Here is a 16,362-nt window from a genome sequence, read left to right as displayed (position 1 = left end):
CTACAAAGCGTTTCTGAAACATCTGTATGGTTTCCTTTGTAGCTTTGTGCAACAGCTGAGTAACAACAAGATTTTCCTTCGTGAAGCTGTACTCAACATGCACATTACAGGCATTCCCACTGTGCTGTCTATCTGTTTTGAGACATGTTCTGCTGGTCACAAATTTTGGTTGTGGCCGAGGCTTCAGTGCACAGATTTATTACAGCAAGACAGTGCCTAGTACACTCCAGAAGAGAGGATGTGTGAATAGGTGGCCAAGGAACAGGGTGAATCATAGCTTTGTTTATTAATTTATAATTACAATTTATAATTATATTAATTATTGTTTGTCATTTTCTAGAGATTCTGTATGAGTAAATCACCTTTCCACAATGCCAAAAACAGCACCCTTACCCTGAAAAAGCATCTAGTGGGCCAGGAAAGGGACAAAAACAAAAAACGGGTGGTGCCTTGAAGTTTGCCGTGAGGTCATGGATTTTGATCACGTCTGCTCAGACCTAGGTAATTATTTAACATTATGTTCTGAAGGCTGAGCCAACGACTGAATGTGCACGTTCTGGAAATCTTTACTGAGCGAACACCGTCAAAATGTGAAAAATTACTTTGAAATCCATGACATCACACTGACATACCAGCATACGAATTTCCACGTGAAATTCACAAAATGAATTTTTTTCTCTTTTAATAGTCAGCTTATCATCAGGAAGTTAATGACAGCAGAGTTGTTGAGGACTACTTTATCAGTCTAAACTGATCTATTGTTTCGCTTTAGTGTCCCTTCAGTAAAACCATTGCTGTAGAGGACTACATATTTTTCTCCTCTTATTCTTTTCTTTCAGAGAGAGGGATTCATACTCCTGCGAGGAAATTACTCCTTTTGGTGACAACCCACTCGATGCTGCCTTGTTCCTGTGTTCCCTCCCTGTGCGTCTGCAGTGGATTTCTGTGCCATAACTGGTGCGTTTCTACTGGAAAGACTTGGAAACAGCCTCTGTGGATATGTTCTGCTTTGTGCCTGTGAATTTGGCTGACACCGTAACTTGTGTAGAGAATAGGCACTTCTTGTTTAGACCGGCAGATACAGCTGTGGACATTAGCGCAAATATGACCAGAACCTGAACTTGCGCCGGGAGTTGAATGAATATCTCAAGTTTCATGCTGTTTGTTGCTGCATTGCAGATCACACTAGTGCCTTATTAACCTTTGAATGTCGAATGTCATTCATGTGTACTGATGTAGTATTTTCAGCAAGACCGTCCTTTATGGTATCGTGTTTTGTAAAGTTTTGTGCTCTCGCAGTTGTCCCTTGCTTCTCATGAGTGAGAAGAGGCACCTATAACCTTCAGTGAGAGCAATAACAGTCCTTGTTCTATTCTGTATTGAGTCAATATTCAAGCCAGTCAATAATGTCTGCTGTAGAAGACATAGAGAACAGTGTGGGTCTTCTTGCTTCTCCAGATGCAATCCTACTCAGGCTGCCCAATAGTGTAGCCCTCGACTTGTACAATGAGGTACCAGAAAAAAGTAAATCTTATGTTGACGCAATACTACCCCGTATCACCACTGGAGCTGAATATCTTCACTTGTGTTCACGCCTAGAGGGACGTATTAAGTCCATGTGTAAAGTTGTGGCATGCAGGTACCGAAAATATCAAGGTTGGAGGAGGAAGGAGTACTTCAGAAAAGTCGGTACAATGTGTTTTCCAAATCCTCAGGGAGTCTCGCTTTCCAAGGACGACGCTGTCGTATCCATGCCAGATGAATTGCGGAGTAAAGTAAAAGAAAATGAGGAGCTCAGACAAACTGTGCAGCAGCTTGAAAGTGTCGTCCAAGATCTGAGGAAAGAGTGTTCCATTTTGAAAAAGAAGGTGAATGTACAAACACAACTTTTACACAAGAAACTCCAACCTGAACCCAGAAAACGTTCCAAAAGCCCAGCAGGTTCGTGACAGGATAAACTGTGCCTGGCAGGTAGAGTTTCTGGAAATATTACTTGCAAGGGCTTGCTTCAAAGCTTTGAGAACTAGTTAGAGTACACACAAATAAAAAGTTTTAGCTTGTCCTGAACCATGTAATACCCAAACACAGTTCCATATGAATGAAAATTTCAACTTGTGGACATTTCTAGTCACGCAGAATACATATGCAAAAGAAATACAAATTCTTTTTGGTTATTCAGTAGAACCCTGTTGATACGTTCCCGTTACGTACGTTTTCTTGGTGCCAGCATTCTCGACTGAGAACAAAAATTTAGTGCCCTTCCACTCTCTGAAGAAGGATAACCAGCGAAGCTGTATTGGGATGACTATATTGACAACTATATTGATTTATATGGTTATTGCTATATTGATTGAATAAAGGCAGATAGACATAACTTCGTGGTTGTTAGTCTTTATTTTGTCTCATTCGTTACCACAGTGACCATAGCTTTGTGGTCACTATGGTACACTGCAATAGGTTGTACTGCTATGCTAGACATGTTCTTGCCAAAGGTTAAATCTATACACGACCGGTGACACATGCTCGGCACATTGACGTCCGTGTAGCGCTCAATTCCAAACTGTTCCTACAAGAAAGATACAATCCACTTGCCGTCGGGGTGCACTAGGTCGACGTTAAAGTCGATCATTGGTAGGTACACTATTGCGCTTTACTAAATTTTCGATGCTGCAATGGAAGTGAAGAAGCACCGCGATCCCACGTTTTATTTATTGCCGTGAAGGTCATGCGTCATAATATGGTCGATAAGGTAACATTCAGAGCGACCACCACAACTGATAACACCAAGCTGAAAAAGTTGGATGACTATATATTTTTTTTCCATTCTGCACGGCTCTTGCCTATAAACACATATTTCATTAGAACCTAGCCATATACAGCTTCACTGTAAGAATGACCCAATAGAGTTACAATCATTTTTGAGCAGTTCATACATTCCCGGAAAACACTATTTTTCGGCTTCAATGCTCAGTACGTCGCCAAACTGCAGTTGTACAATACATTTTCTGGCCGCTAGATCCCATGTAAACAAGAAAATGGGCAATATGCACATGATCAGGAACAGTATATAGTGGCCCCCACAACAGTTTCCCCATAATACTTGCTCGCCTGTCTTATGTGAAAACGCTGGCGTGCACTCAGTTTCTCATTTTGGTACCAGCAAATCTTCTCCGAGGTCGTCGCACGCAGCATTCACAGCTGTCACTGCCAATCTTCTTGCAATTAGCATCTTCATTAATCTGTTCTTAGCACATGTGGTGCCGTCAGAAGTGTAGCGCACACTTTTATAGGTGACAACGAAATGCATCGTTACCTGTTGCAGACTGCTATTGTATACGTTTTCTGGCCACTAGATCCCATGTCAACAAGAAAATGTGCGAGGTGCGCGCAATCTAGAACAATATATAGCCGCCTGTCTCACATGAAAACAACGGTGCACACAGTTTGAGTAGCAGCAGATTGTCCGGTCATCGCACACCGAATTCATAGCTAGCGCCGCCTACTGCGATAAGCATCTTCACCTGTCGTTTTTTTTGCAGTGCATAGTGCCGTTTTTCTGTGCTGTAGGCAGCGTGATGTGGCCATCATGTTTAGCTTCAGTAGCATTCAACGTTACGCACCAGCTCGATTTCGCTTGTTTCCGGTTGCCCTCTTAAAACACCATGCAACAGGCAAATAACAAAACATCTCGTGCCGCAGTGATCCATGCGACGCTTTGCATTACGTAGATGTCAACAATAGTTGAGTCTGTCAAATTTGTTTTTGTTGCTTCGGATTATACGTTTTCCCAATTAGTAAGTTTTTTCTCGCTTTTTTTTCCCAAGACGTATGAATGAGGTTCTACTGTAATTTAATTACAGTAGAACCTCGTTACGAATTAATCAGTAATTGCTTTGTTAAGTATACTATGAAATTTGTGTTGCACATACACTCTGATTACACGCAGTTTGGCGAGAACATAGAAGAGAACATAGAACATCTGTTGCGTTCTATAGAACATAGAACGCAACAGATAGAATCAAAAACATTTGAGCCACGGCGGCCGCATTTTGATGGGGCGAAATTCGAGGACACCTCTGTACTTGAATTTAGGTGCATGTTAAATAACCCCAGGTGGTCCATATTATTCTGGAGTCCCCCACTATGACGTGCCTCATAATCAGATCGTGGTTATAATGTTGTTGGAACAGAAGGCCCACAGAGAATTGCCACTTAACAGGTGAATGCGTTGACGTCGCGGCTACCATCGTTGAGCCTATATGCCTGATAGCACTAGTCCAGTCTCTTCCTCCACTGCGGGTGTAGAGTACTGTCCACTACATGGTTTCCCCCATTGATGAAGGCACTGCTGTTGAGCAGTTTAAGTTGTTGAGATGGCAAAGCCAGGGTCTGGATGAGCTGGCTTCAAGCGGTTGATTGCAATTGTCCCTTCGGTTCCGTTGACAAGAATTGTGAAGGACCATCGTATGGACCTTGTAAAAGAACGCGAGTAGCGTCGTGGCGCATAAGTACATGACTGCTATGAATTAAAGATGGCCTCACGTAAGCATTTCTGTGCACGTTACGAAGCGGTGGTGGTATAACAGTGGCTATTGTAATGTGAAGGCAGTTGGCGTAGGATTGTAGGTAAGCAGATGATGGTTCCGAGGTGAAGAACTTACCAGGTACGCAAAGTGTCGTGCCGAAAACGAGTTCTGCTGAGGAACACTGTGCATCTGCTGCCAGAGCTGTGCGAAGACCTAGTAAAACCAAAGGCAGGCACTCTGTCCATAGAATCATGGAGTCATGGGCACAAAGTGCTGCTTTTAGTTGACAGTGGAAACGCTCTACCATGCCATTGGAACTTGGTTCATAAGCTGTCGTTTGTACGTGCGTTACACCCACAAGATGGGAGAGAGCTTGAAAGAGAGACGAGTAAAATTGCCTTCCTCTGTCTGTCATTATGGTGTGGGGTATACCATAACGAGAAATCCAGGTATTTAAGATGGCCTGGGTTATGGACTCTGCAGTGATGTGAGAGAGTGACATTGCTTCAGGCCAGCGTCTGCTCAGATTATTCATGTCCGCAGAATGCTATTTGCCCTGACGCAACATTTCGTCCCCTGATTGCTACGGACCTATTGCCTGAACAAGCAGCAGCTCTGTGTCGCCTTTTGGTTTCCAACCACGACATATTCGACCTCGGCAATCGCCAATTGGGCCAGACTTCAATTGTTAAGCATCACATAAATACTGGCGATGCCAGTCCTATTCATTGCCGGCCATATAGAGTTTCTGCTTCAGAGCGTAAGGTTATTCAAGATGAAGTGAACAAGATGCTTGCCAAAAGCATTGTTAAACCTTCGTCGAGCCCTTGGGCGTCGCCTGTGGTACTTGTTAAAAAGAAAGATGGCACATGGTGTTTCTACGTAGATTATTGTCATCTAAACTGCATTACCAATAAAGACGTCTACCCCTTGCCTCGCATTGACGACGCCCTCGATTGTCTCCATGGTGCCAACTACTTTTCATCAGTAGACCTGCGTTCTGGTTGTTGGCAGATTTTTCTGGATGAAAAAGATCAAGAGAAGACCGCGTTCATTACTGCTGATGGCCTATATCAATTCAAAGTTATGCCATTCGGTCTATGCAATGCCCCAGCAACGTTCAAACATATGATGGACTGTTTGATTCATGGGTTCAAATGGTCAACGTTCCTCTGCTACCTAGACGATGTTCTCGTATTTTCGCCGACATTTGAGACACACCTTGAGCGCTTATCAGCTGTTCTTCGTCTACCGCGAGGCTGGGCTCCAACTAAATTCCTCGAAATGTCACTTCGGTTGTCGGCGAATTACAGTTCTGGGCCACCTCGTCGACACTTCCGGTATTCAACCAGACTCGTAGAAAATGAGTGTTGTCAGGTCTTTCCCTGTACCTCAGTCTGTCAAAGCCGTCCGAAGTTTTGTAGGACTCTGTTCCTATTTCGGACACTTCGTTAAAGACTTCGCAGCGATTGCCCAACCTCTTACTGATCTTCTGAAGGACATGCCGCTTATATGGGGCCCTGTTTAAACTGCTGCGTTTACCCACATCACCAACATTCTCACCATGCCACCTAAACTTGCCCACTTTGACCCGTCCTCTCCTACAGAGGTGCGTACCGATGCCAGTGGTCATGGTATCGAAGCTGTCCTAGCCCAGCGCCAGCAGGGTCAAGATCGCATATGCTAGCTGCCTTCTCACAGCAGCATAGCGCAACTATTCGATTACAGATCGTGAATGCCTGGCATCTGGGCGGTTTGCAGATTCCGGCTGTACTTGTATGGCATGCACTTCTCTGTAATCACAGACCACCACATGCTGTGCTGGCTTTCCTCACCCAAGGATCCTACCGGCCGGCTTGGTCGCTGGGCTCTGCGGCTGCAATAATATTCCTATGCAGTAGTATACAAGTCGGGCCGGTTACATCAAGACAGACTTTTTATCATGCTATCCACTGGATGAACCACCTGCCGACCCTGACCCTGATACCGACGCTTGCATTTTCTCCGTTTCTCAGCTGCTACATGTTGCCAACGAGCAATGCCGTGATGCCACTTAGCACGCCATCATTGATGACTTGGAATCGTTGCCTTCTGATTTCTGATTCGTCGCTTCACCTGTTTGTTCTCTGGGACAGTGTATTAGACTGCCACTCCTCCTGCCCTACTCCTTGTCATTCCCAAGCACCTCCGTTCAGCTGTTCTCCAAGAACGTCACGATTTACCAATGGCAGGTCACCTTGGCATCTCCCGCACCTACAACCGGATCCGCCGACGCTTTTGGCCAGGCGTTGCCTGCTCCATCTGGAAATACGTTGTGGCGTGCGAAAAGTGCCAGCGCCGAAAAATACCATCGATGCTCCCTGCCTGGTGCCTTCAACCGCTCGGCATTCCTTCGGAGCTGTTCTTTTGCATTGGCTTGGACTTACTTGGCCCTTTCCCGCTATCCACATCTGGCAACAAGTGGGTCGCTGTGGCAACAGATTATGCTACGTGCTACGCCATCACCAGAGCGCTTCCAACAAGCTGCGCCACAGATGTAGGCGATTTTCTTTTACGCGACGTGATTTTGCAGCATGGTGCTTCACACCAACTGCTCACAGACCGTGGTTGGACATTTCTTTCTCAAGTCATCGCTGACATCCTGCAGTCCTGCTCCACCAAGCACAAGCTGACTGCGTCTTACCGTCCACAGACCAATCTCACTGAGCATCTGAATCACACCCTAACAGACATGCTTGCAAAGTATGTCTCGTCCGACCATACTGATTGGAACCTTGCCCTACCTTATGTAACTTTTGCAATAATTCTTCGCGTCATGACACTGCCGGTTAATCCCCGTTCTTTCTGCCGTTCGACTGAGAACCCACATTGCCACTGGACCCATCCCTTCTATCTGCTGCAGCAGAGACCAGCGAGTATGTACTTGACGCCATCACCAGGGCAGGCCAAGCACGCGAAATTGCCCGCACTCGCCTCCTGACCTCTCAAGACAAGCAACGGCACTTGTACTATCACCAACACAGAGACGTCCACTTTTCGCCTGGATCTCTGGTACTCCTGTGGTCTCCGACTCGTCACGTTGGCCTGTCAAAAAAACTCCCGTCTCGGTACACAGGCCCTTATCGAGTGGTGCAGGCTGTGACTCCCATTACCTACATAATCGCCCCAGTCAATACTAGTGCCTCGTCTGTCCCAAATTCCACAGACGTTGTGCATGTCGCACGCCTCAAAGCATATTACTCTCCTATTATCACCGATATAGATGCCCTGGGATGGTGCTTCTGCTGCTGGGGGTAATGATACACACATATTGCGTGTTTCTTGTGGCTGATGCACGGGGGTTCCTTGACGAAGACGACGAACGCTCTCGGGCTGTCGGCTGAACTGGCCAGCGCTGCAGTTACCTTTTGTAAATATACTTTGTAAATAGTCTCCAGTCTTAGTCCTTTGTTCGCGTAACAATATCTTTGAAATGCAGAGAATAGTTGGCAGTGCGGAGTGTTTGAAGTTCACAGTCTGTACGTTGAGCGGTAGCGCGGTGAACAAAGTCGATGCCGGGATGATTTACTTGGCTTGCGTTTATCTGAGTCCATGACAGAGCGTCAGCAATGGGAAAATTGGCACCACTCATATGCTGAATATCAGTAGTGAATTCGGAGATATATGCAAGCTGGCGAATTTAGCTGGGAGTGTCCGAGGAACTGTTGGAGGTAATAGCATAAATGAGCAGTTTGTGGTCGGTGAGAATAAAGAACTGACGCCTTTTGGGATTGTAACGGAAGTGGTGAACTGCGAGGTAGAGTTCTAGCATTTCGTGGCTAAAAGTGCTGGAGCAGGTTTCTTGAAATGTCAGCTTCATTGGAAAGAAAGATATAGGCTGCCATGTCTTTCCAACCAGTTGCACTGGGAAAACATGGGGAAAGCAGGAGATGGAAATCCAGGATGATGAGCAAAACGAGAACAAGGTGAAAGCAGGAGCCAACGTTTCGACAAGTGGACTTGTCTTCTTCAAGGTGACATGTGCTTCCCTAGCCACAGTATGTATAGGTGTGGTTCTTCTAAAGAGAGAGGGCGTAAGGCAGGTGGGTGCGGCAACGAGAGAAGGTGTTAGCGGCAAGGTTGTCGAATTGAGAATAAAGGAATGCTGTGCACAAGGCCAGGGACGCGGCCGTCAGTTGTTGAAACATTGCGCCAACAGCTATGTCAGAGGGGTCTACCATAGCGGACATTATAGCATCTGGTTGCAAGTGTGCCAGTAGAGTAGTGGTAGCAAGGGCATTCTTGGCAGAGATAAAAGCAGATTCAGCAGCATTAGTCCACATATAGGCGTGCTAGCTCATGGTGTGCCAGAGATTAGAATATGCAGAGGCTGCAAAATTGACGCACAACGAGGAATGGAACGGCAATAGTAATTCACGAGGCGAGAAATGCCCCTAATTTCTTGGTGGAAGACGGATGTCGGAAATTTTTAATGGCTTAATGGACAAGTAAAGAAAGCCTTGGGAGATATGCAAAGGGGGAAGGCAGCTGGGGAGGATCAGGTAACAGCAGATTTGTTGAAAGATGGGGGACAGATTGTTCTAGAGAAACTGGCCACCCTGTATACGCAATGCCTCATGAGCTCGAGCATACCGGAATCTTGGAAGAACGCTAACATAATCCTAATCCATAAGAAAGGGGACGCCAAAGACTTGAAAAATTATAGACCGATCAGCTTACGGTCCGTTGCCTACAAACTATTTACTAAGGTAATCGCAAATAGAATCAGGAGCACCTTAGACTTCTGTCAAGCAAAGGACCAGGCAGGATTCCGTAAAGGCTACTCAACAATAGATCATATTCACACTATCAATCAGGTGATAGAGAAATGTGCGGAATATAACCAACCCTTATATATAGCTTTCATAGATTACGAGAAAGCGTTCGATTCTGTCGAAACCTCAGCAGTCATGGAGGCATTACGGAATCAGGGTGTAGACGAGCCGTATGTAAAAATACTGAAAGATATCTATAGCGACTCCACAGCCACCGTAGTCCTCCATAAAGCAAGCAACAAAATCCCAATAAAGAAAGGCGTCAGGCAGGGAGATACGATATCTCCAATGCTATTCACAGCGTGTTTACAGGAGGTATTCAGAGACCTGGATTGGGAAGAATTGGGGATAAAAGTTAGTGGAGAGTACCTTAGTAACTTGCGATTCGCGGATGATATTGCCTTGCTTAGTAACTCAGGGGACCAATTGCAATGCATGCTCACTGACCTGGAGAGGCAAAGCAGAAGAGTGGGTCTAAAAATTAATCTGCAGAAAACTAAAGTAATGCTTAACAGTCTCGGTACAGAACAGCAATTTACAATAGGCAGCGAGGCACTGGAAGTCGTAAGGGAATACATCTACTTAGGGCAGGTAGTGACGGCCGATCCGGATCATGAGACGGAAATAATCAGAAGAATAAGAATGGGCTGGGGAGCATTTGGCAGGCATTCTCAGATCGTGAACAGCAGGTTGCCATTATCCCTCAAGAGAAACGTATATAATAGCTGTGTCTTACCAGTACTCACCTACGGGGCAGAAACCTGGAGGCTTACGAAAAGGGTTCTACTCAAATTGAGGACGACGCAACGAGCTATGGAAAGAAGAATGATAGGTGTAACGGTAAGGGATAAGAAAAGAGTAGATTGGGTGAGGGAACAAACGCGAGTTAATGACATCTTAGTTGAAATCAAGAAAAATAAATGGGCATGGGCAGGACATGTAATGAGGAGGGAAGATAACCGATGGTCATTAAGGGTTATGGACTGGATCCCAAGGGAAGGGAAGCGTAGCAGGGGGCGACAGAAAGTTAGGTGGGCGGAGGAGATTAAGAAGTTTGCAGGCACGGCATGGCCACAATTAGTACATGACCGGGGTTGTTGGAGAAGTATGGGAGAGGCCTTTGCCCTGCAGTGGGCGTAACCAGGCTGATGATGATGATGATGAATGGACACGGGATGAGACAAGTTGGATGCCATGCTCGTCTACTCGATGGCCCAAGAAATCGAGAGAACGCCAAACTTGCTCTTCGAGATGTTTACAACCAGGCAATATTGACGGAGGTCTTAGAACACCTTGCTTAGGTCAGATTCATGTTCTGCAGCAGAGCGACTGAATACAAGAATGTCGTCTAAATAGATGAAGCAACAAGTCAGGCCATGGAGTACTTGACTGATGAACTGCTGAAATGTTTGAGCGGCATTACGGAGGTCGAATGGCATGTGCACGTATTCAAACATGCCAAAAGGCGTAATGATTGCGGTTTTAGGAATGTTGGAAGGCTCGACAGGAACCTGTTGGTAGACTTTTACTAGATTCACTTCGGTAAATATGCAGCACCCATGAAGCGGTGCGGCGAAATCGTGCATGTGTGGTACAAGGTACCTATTGGGAATCGTCACTTTGTTCAAGGCGCAGTAATCACCACACCGTTGCCAATCACCCATCTTCTTGGGCACTATGCGTAAAACAGATGACCAAGGGTTTGCGGAAGGACGAACGAAGCCCCACTCGAGCATGTGCTCAAATTCTTGTTTTGCAATTTTCAGATGGTCTGGTGCTAGCCGGCGAGGCCGGGCGTATACTGGTGGTCCTTTAGTCACAGTGTGGTGCGTGATGTTGTGCACTATTAGACAATCTGGCGAGGGTGGTTCGAACAGCTCTAGAAATTCCAGCAGGATGGTGGACCATGGTTTCGGTACCTGGGTGCGTGCTTGTACGAGACAAAGGTGGTGCAGACATGGTGATGCCTTCTACAGACAGATTTGTTGAAGAGTCAAGAAGGCAGCAGTTACGAAAGTCAACGAGAAGGTTAAACTTCCACAGAAAATTAGCGCCGATGATCGGCCCGTGGACGTTAGCGACGGTGAATAGCTATTGAAACGAGCGTTGCAGACCAAGGTCAAGTGTGACAGATTTCTGGCCGTACATTTTAACGCTGGAACTGTTGACAGCAGTGGGAAAAGACATGTCCTGGCGATGTCTTCTGCAGTCTTGAAAAGTAGGAGGAATGACACAAATTTCCACACCAGTGTCTACAAGATAGCGAGCTTCTGTGCTTCTGTGACGCGGTCGGTGACGTAGAAGAGATGGCTTGATGTAGAGCCAGTAGCACTAGCCATCATCAATGACTGGCCTGACTGTTTCCCCGTAAAGTTGCAAGGTGGACAGTGCTGCCATGCGCGAGTGCCATATCTGGCATTATACCAACAAACAAAGGGAGACGGAGGGCGTGACACGTCTTGGTCATGCAAGCGATGATGCTGCTGATGACGCTGCTTGCGCAGCAAGGCGTGTGCTTGAACTGTTGGGTTCATCAAAGTGCTGCTGTAACTGGGGTTGTGTCGCAGTGGGTGCATTACCACAGTCAACAGTGGATATCATAGGATGAAAAAAATCCGTAATCTGGTCTACCATCATCGCTAAGGCCTCGATAGACTTCATAGTAGGTGAGGCACATGAAATCATGCATACCTGGTTCGGTTGATGCTGTAAGAAGAGCTCCCTGAGAATTTTCAAGTTTGTTGATGATGGACTGGTTCCAAGGAGTTGTGTCATGCGGCAAAGCAGCTCACTCGGTTTTCTGTCACCAAGTTTCTGTGTTGAGAGAAGCTGCTGAATCTGTCGCAACTCAGAGTCGGTGGTGCGCCGTAGTAACTCCCGCTTAAGGGTATCGTACTGATCATCAGGCGGAGGAGCTAGCAAAATGTCCCGGACCGAAGCTGCAGTGGTCGAGTGAAGTGCACTCACGACGTTGTCGTACTTGGCCGCCTGAGTCATGATTCGGTGACGGTGAAACTGCGCCTAGATGTGGACGAACCAGAGTTCACAGTCCGAGGGCCAGAAATTGGGAAGTTTCATTGCGGCGACAGGGAACGTTCCACTTCTACGAGATGATGTTCGGCGGCCGGTTCCGGCGTCGAGAAGAAACTTGGTAGACGTATACAGTCATGATGTGGTACGATGTCCGGGTTACCATCTCGTAGGAACAGAAGGCCTACAAAAAATTGCCATTTATTAAACAGGTGACTGCGTTGACATCGCGGCTACCGTCGTTGAGCCTATATGCCTGATAGCGCTAGTCCAGCCTCTTCCTCCACCGCGGGGCTGCATGAGTACTGTCTACTACAATGTAATCTTTTTCTTTAACAGTAACATTAGAGTAAGTACCAAAGAACAATGACATGCCTTGCGCTGAGCAATAACAGTAGGTCGGTAGCTGGTGAAATGCAGTCCCTGGAAAAAGGAAAAGTACACGTGTCAATGCCCCCGTCTTAAAAAGCATAGTTCCAGTGCTACAAACATGAGAGCAAAAACTAAAGCACAGACAGTAAAGAAAAATAAAGAGAACGAAACAATATCTCGGAGTTTACGCTGGTATACAAAGGCTTAAGGCTCACAACATAGTCTACTTCAGATCACTAGCAGCGGCGCTGTGATTGAGTAATGCCATCTGGCACAACCTCGTAGTGCAGTCTTTCAGTACGTCGGATGATCTTGTAGGGTCCAAAACAACGTAACAAAAGTTTCTCAATAAGTCCTTGTCAGCGAATCGGAGTCCCGACATAAACACAGTCGCTGAACAGGTATTCCACGTAGCGTTGAAGATTGTAGTGTCAGTTGTCTGTCCTCTGCTGGTTCTGATGCACAGGCGGGTGAGTTGCGCTTCTTCGGTGTGCTGCAGATAAGCTGCAACGTCGCGATTCTATTCGTCGATAAGGTGCACCAACATGGCCTCAAGAGTTGTCAACACGTTCCTTCTGTAAACCAGCTTGAATGGAGTGATCTGCGTTTCTTGTACTGCCGTGTTGTAAGCGAAGGGTACGGAAGTACAGCATCCCATGTCTTAAAGGAACAGTAAAGCGAAAAATGATTTCTTCTGCATCAGTAAATTACCGTTCTACATCACCAAAAACACCACTCTTACGATAAGACGTTTGGTAAGCCAGAAAAAGCGCAAGAAAGAAATACGGGTGGCGACGCCTACTTGAGTTCCCGCACCTGGGGGCTGTGGCGTCTTGGATTTTGATGGCATCTTCTAGGGCATAGTAATTATATATAGCGGTACAGATTGAATACATTGTGTTCTAAAGGAACCAAATATTAAACATGACAAGTTCCGAGAACCTTTATTCAGCCAACGCGGCCCAAATGCAAAAACATACTTTGGAATTCCTGACGTCACCCTGACGTACCAGCGCTGGGGTTTCGGCGCGAAATGCAAATACTAATACTTGGACCTTCATTTTCTCATCTAATAATCACAATTTTTTTTTTGAAATGACTGCCTGCAGCGTCCTCAAACAATGCTTCATTAGTCTAAGCTGATTTATTGTTTTGCTTTAGTGTCCCTTTAAGCTCAATGCCGATGTACATTGATAACGTGTTGGTGAGGGTCTTGTTCATCCGCCCCGTATTACCCCTGTCCAGGCACGTACCCAAGGGGGGGCCCGGCCCCCCCCCCCCCCTCCCGTAACTAAGACGCATGCCCCCCCTCCCCGCCCACGCCACCACTTCTCTCACACATTCCTAAAGCGCTGCCAAATCAATGTTGAAACTTGACAGCTATTTGGCGGTCAACATTTTGCTGCCTTTGTCGCTCCTTTCGGATGGCGGTAGTTATCGGCATCTCCCGCGGTGTGAAGGCCAGTTTCCTCATCGATTCGGTGCCCACGCGATTGACTCGAGATGCATTCAGTTGTCACCGTCTTTTCGACGGTCACGCGCATCGCTGTTGGTTCGTTAGTCCAACCTTCTTTGTTTAGGCTGATACAGGGACCAGGAAAGGGATTCCGTTCGTGGTCAGCTGGTCTGTATGCACGTGGAACGAGTTGCGGCCGGAGAAAACGCCAATTGGGTTTAACTTTTCCTTTTGCTTCATTATTTCCTCGTGTGCCGGCTCGCCGCGATGCTAGCAGGTCCTCGGAACCATATATCCGCGGCATGCATTAGATAAGGTGGAAAATAAAATAATACGAGACAGCGTCCATCATCGAACCCTGCAATAACCGTTAAACCCATAAGCAACATGAATGTCATCCGTTACCTCGTCTGATTTTTGCCTAATTGTAGAGGAGTTTTCGTGCAAAATTGCCAGCTGTAAACAAGAGTCGCAAGGAGTTGAGAAATTAGGCGATCTACTAAGGAATACATTGTCGGCAACCGAGGAAACAGCCAAACAGGAAGAAAAAGTGAAAATTAACAAATTTAACCGTTGTTTATGAAAATATTTATAGATCAATATACTTTTATTAAAAAAGGAAGTAGAACAAACGCCGCCAGAAGTGGAGAACAATCCCGTGTTTTTTGAATGACGCTTCTACAGTTATCACTCGAGCCACCTGACGTAGCCACTTCTCTGCTGTGCTTATAAGTCTTTCTAAGCTTCCGGCGGTGGGCGTAGTACGTCTAGAATCTCAGCGTCCTGCACCTTACGCGGTTGTACGGGACTGGCAGCCACGCATCGTTACGTAACGAATTCCCAAATAACAATACGAGTCGGTTGCGGCACTTGGCAGAGCATAAATGAAGGATCCAAAAGAACTGTAACGGTTCTGCAAGTATGTATTTCTCCATAATTCTTCCAGAGCTAATTAAAACAACGCTACTATAGTCGAACACAAATTAAGTTTGCAGTGAAGCCCCGCCCACGCCCTCATAACCGCCAGCCACTGTTCCTCCGGGAGACTGCAAATAATTTGTACTTCAAACAGTTCCTTTTACCCAAATAAGCCGGTAACCACAAAAATAAAATTATTAGCGCGTAATTTTATACCTTTTCCTCGCCTATTATAGTGCAATGGCCAAAGCTTAATTATTTATTGAACTTAAATAACATGCTTGCGTTGCTGCAAGTATTTATTGTCAAGTTTTACTTCAGTTGGCAAGGAAGTTTTATTATTAAAATGAGTGCAGCAGTGAAATGAACGGCACCGCAGACTTTTGAAGAGTGAAATGCTCAGATTCCATACACTTTGTCCATGTCTGTTGCCTAGTAAACGTACACACCCCCCCCCCTCTCATTTGCATAGAAGTTACCTTGAATTGCCCCCCCCCCGAAAAAAAAAATGCTGGGTACGTACCTGCCCCTGTCACACGGGAAAACTAAAGTACACTTTGAGCAAATGCACTTGCGCGCGCTGAGTGCCATTTTAGCGGTGCGCTGCTACACGAGAAAGAGAAATATTCTTTCAAATTGGTGGCAATGACGATGGGGAGTCAGAAGGCAAAGCGTATATTTGTTCACTTAAATATGCGTGCGTAAAAGCAGTTTGTGATTGTTAGAAACACAATTTACAGTCAGCTTAAGTGGAAGTGAAGTAATTCACTACAACCTCAATTACAAGATTAATCATCACGAGCCATGTCAAGACGAGACTTGACCAGTATCAGTCCAAATGACGCGTTTACACTCGAACGTGTCCCGCCAAACAATTATGGCGCGGCCATTGCCTGACGTCACCATAAACATCTTGAGAGCGGGAATAGCTTTTTTGCATTTTTTGTTTCAGTGTGGCACATTTTATTACGTTCTATTGCTAGCAATTTAAAAAAAAGCTTTGTTAAAAATTACTCCTGACTCGACTGAAATAATCAGAAGAATAAGAATGGGCTGGGGTGTGTTTGGCAGGCATTCTCAGATCACGAACAGGCGGTTGCCATTATCCCTCAAGAGAAAAGTGTATAACAGCTGTCTTACCAGTACTCACGTACGGGGCAGAAACCTGGAGGCTTACGAAAAGGGTTCTACTTAAATTGAGGACGACGCAACGAGCTATGGAAAGAAGAATGATGGGTGAAACATT

The 16,362-nt window shown here is 46.0% G+C and overlaps 1 long non-coding RNA gene across 2 annotated transcripts in view; it reads left to right on the top strand.

Moving 5' to 3' along the window:
* The window catches only part of LOC135905214 (uncharacterized), an 81,295-nt gene extending 78,914 nt beyond the window's left edge, over positions 1-2,381 (top strand). For both annotated transcript variants that reach the window (XR_010565353.1, XR_010565354.2), the window contains exon 4: positions 840-2,381. This is a non-coding gene — a long non-coding RNA (uncharacterized lncRNA). The remainder of the gene's footprint in view (positions 1-839) is intronic.
* The last annotated feature ends 13,981 nt before the right edge of the window (positions 2,382-16,362 follow it).

The sequence above is a fragment of the Dermacentor albipictus genome, chromosome 3 (genome assembly GCF_038994185.2).
Source record: "Dermacentor albipictus isolate Rhodes 1998 colony chromosome 3, USDA_Dalb.pri_finalv2, whole genome shotgun sequence".
Lineage (NCBI taxonomy): Eukaryota > Metazoa > Arthropoda > Arachnida > Ixodida > Ixodidae > Dermacentor > Dermacentor albipictus.
The sequence above is the reverse complement of the archived record's forward strand: the minus strand, read 5'-3'. Positions and strand labels throughout refer to the sequence as shown.